A 5,907-nucleotide genomic window follows, 5' to 3' on the forward strand; every position below is an offset into this window, starting at 1 on the left:
TAAAAATTGCTCACACCATTCAAACCAACAAGGGTTTGGAACTTAAAATCATATTTTCTCAGAATCATCGTTTTGCAGATCTTATAATTGCGAGCTCTCGAGGCTGTAAACATAGGCTAATTCGGTTCAGGTCAACCAAGGGTATGACATATGTCATCCTTGTAACTGTAAATCAAACATAGCCATAGACATAGGTTTTCAAATATTGAAATGTGAAGTGCACATTTGGACTCACGGGTGTGTGGTTTGCAGAACACATCAAAACCTCTCGAAGTTACAGCATTCCCCTCACTCAGACAACAACAAATATGCAGAAGTAGCCCAATTAGCGGGAGGGATGGGGGCACCTTTTTGTTGCGCGTGGTACACACGTTTAGAACGGCTGTCAGTCAAAACCCATACAGCGCTGTAAAACAGAGAGCCTGACCTCTGACCTGATACATAGTATGTTACTGTACAGCTACTGCGTTCCAATTTAGGCACTTATCAATGACCAAATCTGCCATTATCGACCCCTATACGGGATGACAGACGCTGTGAGCGTAAAGGGCTCTGAACCAGGGAATCCTAGGTGGTATAAAGGCTAAATCATTTCATCACCTGCATTTACGAGACACACACACACACGTGTTTACATCAGCACTAAGTTGCATAAGTTGTCCTAGTATGACCCCGATACGCATCATGCACTCACACACACAGCCAGCTCAGCACTACCAGGAATCGGGCGGGGCAGGGGTGCATACCTGCCATACAGGCATGCAGTCAGGTGACTGCCAGCTGAATCTGCCCTTTTTTTCATTGAGGAGATTCCTCTTGCTGGAATTGACGAGAGGATTTTCTTACTTATACCGAGTGCTGCTGGGAAGTTGACTATGAGTAGCTGCAGCGCCCACGGGAATCACACACAGGATTTACTGATCCTAGCCCACGCATCGCAAGCGTGTGTGTGTGAATATGACATATGATGCCATGAAACACCTTTGCAATACCTGTGGATGAACCCAATTTCATGATTTCGATCATGAGAGTGATGGGGGTAATGCTAAAGGTCAGAGTTGTGATGTGGTGAGTCAGAACCATGCAAGAGTTCTAATAAAAGGTCAATGGTGAGAGGTCAGGTGTTGCTCAATCCTACATCCCTCCCTAATCCCTCAGCTCATTCTGTTCATCTGAAACAGGCAATAGCTCTACATTTCTCTTTGACAGCCTATAGGTGGTTTTAAGTTTTGCAAATGTTTTAAACGTTAATATATTTCCAATCCTGTGCCCAGTAGGTAGGGGTGTCTAAGTAGTATGGGTTGATTTGGGATATGGAGGTAGGGGTGCCTAAGTAGTATGGGTTGATTTGGGATATGGAGGTAGGGGTGTCTAAGTAGTATGGGTTGATTTGGGATATGGAGGTAGGGGTGCCTAAGTAGTATGGGTTGATTTGGGATATGGAGGTAGGGGTGCCTAAGTAGTATGGGTTGATTTGGGATATGGAGGTAGGGGTGCCTAAGTAGTATGGGTTGATTTGGGATATGGAGGTAGGGGTGCCTAAGTAGTATGGGTTGATTTGGGATATGGAGGTAGGGGTGCCTAAGTAGTATGGGTTGATTTGGGCAACATAGTTCAGTAAACTATCTTTCATGTTGGTATTCAAATGTTATGTTGATGTGTACAGAATTAATATATTCACATTTATTCACAACCAGGCAGACATAAATACTGGCTGTTATAGCTCTAAGTGCAGGTTATACTTGTGAGCCAGTGTAGGAGTGCTGTGTGGTTTAAATGTCAGTGCGTTGGCTGGAATTTCTGTTATTATGACTACTTGGGGTTATTACAGAGCAAAGTTACCAATTAATCAAACACACACACAACACGTGGATTCCTTTCTTCATCCTCACACACCAGATCATGAATGATAAGTGTGTGTGTGTGTGTGTGTGTGTGTGTGTGTGTGTATGTGTGTGTGTGTGTGTGTAGCCAGATCAGCTAACATAACATTCAAAGTTTAAAATCCTTGATACACCCACACACACACACACACCAATTAGTTTCAGGCTTTTTCAGATGTAAATGAAGCCATGAAAGAAAGATGTGACATTGACGAATGATCATGGATAAGGTGTGTTCATCTGTATAGGGTATTCTAATCTTTATGTCTCCCACACACATACACCTACAGATGTAGGATCTTGATTTGAGCCAGTATGCTACAGCAGGAAAAGAATCCTGCAGCAACAGGAAATGTGAATTATTATGTGGATTATAATGATGTACATTTTTGTAGGGGTTGATACATTTTTCATAAGGGAAAATCAAGTCTGAAATTGCAAAGCGGAAATAACAAATTTTGGAAGCCTTTTTAAACATCAAATACACTACCAGTTTTAAATGTCCTGTATTGCAGTAAACTTCTGCTGCAACAGGGAGACCAAATTAAGATCCTACATCTGTACACACAAACACACAGTATTTGACCTGAAGAAACCTCAGGTGCAATCAGAGTCTGACAGGTTGGGTATATGTGCTGCATCACTTGACACCCTGGCACACTGCAGTGGGCCGCACCCATACACACACACACACATATGGGTAAATTAGGTGTAACTTGACAATCATCAATGGGTACAGGCACGAATCATAGAGCTACTGAGTTCATTCAGAAAGAGAGAGAGAGAAAAAAAGAGAGAGAAAGAGAGGAGAGAGAGGGGAGAGAGGGAGAGAGAGGAAAGGGAGAGAGAGAGAAGAGTAAGAGAGAGAGAGAGAAGAGAGGAGAGAGAGCGAGAGAGAGAGAGAGAGAGAGAGAGAGAGAGAGAGAGAGAGAGAGGAGAGAGAGAGCGAGAGAGATGAGAGGCGTTGAGAGAGAGAGAGAGAGAGAGAGAGAGAGAGAGAGAGAGAGAGAGAGAGAGAGAGAGAGAGAGAGGAGAGAGAGCGAGAGAGATGAGAGGCGTTGAGCGTTTGTCTAGTAATCTGTCCTTATTGTTCATATCGGAGATGATGACATGGTGACACTGTTACATGCCAGTTATTACACCAGTAAGGACAATCAGAGCATCCTGACTGACAGACTTCCCGACATGAAGGCCGCCTCCACACCTCCAGTCACATCCAGGAACACCTAGTCAGGTATGTAACATGGAGGGCCCACTCCTCCAGGAACACCTAGTCAGGTATGTAACATGGAGGGCCCACTACACCAGGAACACCTAGTCAGGTATGTAACATGGAGGGCCCACTCCACCAGGAACACCTAGTCAGGTATGTAACATGGAGGGCCCACTACACCAGGAACACCTAGTCAGGTATGTAACATGGAGGGCCCACTCCACCAGGAACACCTAGTCAGGTATGTAACATGGAGGGCCCACTACACCAGGAACACCTAGTCAGGTATGTAACATGGAGGGCCCACTACACCAGGAACACCTAGTCAGGTATGTAACATGGAGGGCCCACTACACCAGGAACACCTAGTCAGGTATGTAACATGGAGGGCCCACTCCACCAGGAACACCTAGTCAGGTATGTAACATGGAGGGCCCACTACACCAGGAACACCTAGTCAGGTATGTAACATGGAGGGCCCACTCCACCAGGAACACCTAGTCAGGTATGTAACATGGAGGGCCCACTACACCAGGAACACCTAGTCAGGTATGTAACATGGAGGGCCCACTACACCAGGAACACCTAGTCAGGTATGTAACATGGAGGGCCCACTACACCAGGAACACCTAGTCAGGTATGTAACATGGAGGGCCCACTCCACCAGGAACACCTAGTCAGGTATGTAACATGGAGGGCCCACTACACCAGGAACACCTAGTCAGGTATGTAACATGGAGGGCCCACTCCACCAGGAACACCTAGTCAGGTATGTAACATGGAGGGCCCACTACACCAGGAACACCTAGTCAGGTATGTAACATGGAGGGCCCACTACACCAGGAACACCTAGTCAGGTATGTAACATGGAGGGCCCACTCCTGCAAGAAGTAGTTTTCCATGTGTCCATCATGCTCCACCCAACAGTTCCTCTCTGCATTATAGCCATTTCAATAGAATAGAATAGAATAGATTAGAATAGAATAGAATACATTAGAATAGAATGAAATACATTAGAATAGAATAGAATAAAGACTATTGTGATGGACATATGCCCTTTGGCTTGACCTGACAAGATACAGTATAATCACACATACATTGCTCAAACTGAGAGCATCGCATCCAAACTGCATATACTAAACATAACCAAACATACATAAACGGCATATCTACACAGCCCAGATTTGCCTGCTAAGATCTCCAGTCTCAGTGCCAGCAGGGGGATAGCCCTGTAAAAGGGAACTTTCCACTCCAGCCCACGGCGCTGACTAATGAAGCACACTGTATCACATCTGTGTGTGTGTGTGTGTGTGTGTACTATTGCGACACTCAGATACACACACATATGTACCGACGCTGCATATTTAAGAGATTGCGAGTAACTGACTCATCTGCTGAAATGTCATCACTGATGAGAAAACAAATAAACTATAAGTAAAGGCCAACACTGACACACAAACACTCACACACACACACACACACACACATCCAGGTGTGTGAGGGGTAACACAATGACAAATAGAGGTGTGTAAAAGTTGAGAGATGCTTTGGGGTCTCTGGAGAAAAGTCAGAAGCGGCAGAATGGTGCCATAGAAGTTCACCGCCAAATATATTTAAATTGACCCAGATTCAAAACCAGGTTTCCCCTGCCCCCCTCACACAGATCTAACCAGGTTTTAGCTTCCCCCCTCACATAGATCTAACCAGGTTTTAGCTTCCCCCTCACACAGATCTAACCAGGTTTCCCCTGCGTCCCTCACACAGATCTAACCAGGTTTTAGCTGCCCCCCTCACACAGATCTAACCAGGTTTTATCTTCCCCCCTCACACAGATCTAACCAGGTTTCCCCTGCCTCCCTCACACAGATCTAACCAGGTTTTAGCTGCCTCCCTCACACAGATCTAACAAGGTTTCCCCTGCCTCCCTCACACAGATCTAACCAGGTTTCCCCTTCTCCCTCACACAGATCTAACCAGGTTTTAGCTGCCTCCCTCACACAGATCTAACCAGGTATTAGCTGCCTCCCTCACACAGATCTAACCAGGTTTCCCCTGCCCCCCTCACACAGATCTAACCAGGTTTTAGCTGCCTCCCTCACACAGATCTAACCAGGTTTCCTTTGCCTCCCTCACACAGATCTAACCAGGTTTTAGCTGCCTCCCTCACACAGATCTAACCAGGTTTTAGCTTCCCCCCTCACATAGATCTAACCAGGTTTTAGCTGCCTCCCTCACACAGATCTAACCAGGTTTTACCCGCCCCCCTCACACAGATCTAACCAGGTTTTAGCTTCCCCCCTCACACAGATATAACCAGGTTTCCCCTGCCTCCCTCACACAGATCTAACCAGGTTTTAGCTGCCCCCCTCACACAGATCTAACCAGGTTTCCCCTGCCTCCCTCACACAGATCTAACCAGGTTTTAGCTGCCTCCCTCACACAGATCTAACCAGGTTTCCCCTGCCTCCCTCACACAGATCTAACCAGGTTTCCCCTGCCTCCCTCACACAGATCTAACCAGGTTTTAGCTGCCTCCCTCACACAGATCTAACCAGGTTTTACCCGCCCCCCTCACACAGATCTAACCAGGTTTCCCCTGCCCCCCTCACACAGATCTAACCAGGTTTCTCCTTTCTCCCTCACACAGATCTAACCAGGTTTCCCCTGCCCCCCTCACACAGATCTAACCAGGTTTCCCCTTTCTCCCTCACACAGATCTAACCAGGTTTCCCCTGCCTCCCTCACACAGATCTAACCAAGGTTTAGCTGCCTCCCTCACACAGATCTAACCAGGTTTTAGCTTCCCCCCTC

Source organism: Coregonus clupeaformis, chromosome 10, assembly GCF_020615455.1.
Source record: "Coregonus clupeaformis isolate EN_2021a chromosome 10, ASM2061545v1, whole genome shotgun sequence".
NCBI classification, from domain to species: domain Eukaryota; kingdom Metazoa; phylum Chordata; class Actinopteri; order Salmoniformes; family Salmonidae; genus Coregonus; species Coregonus clupeaformis.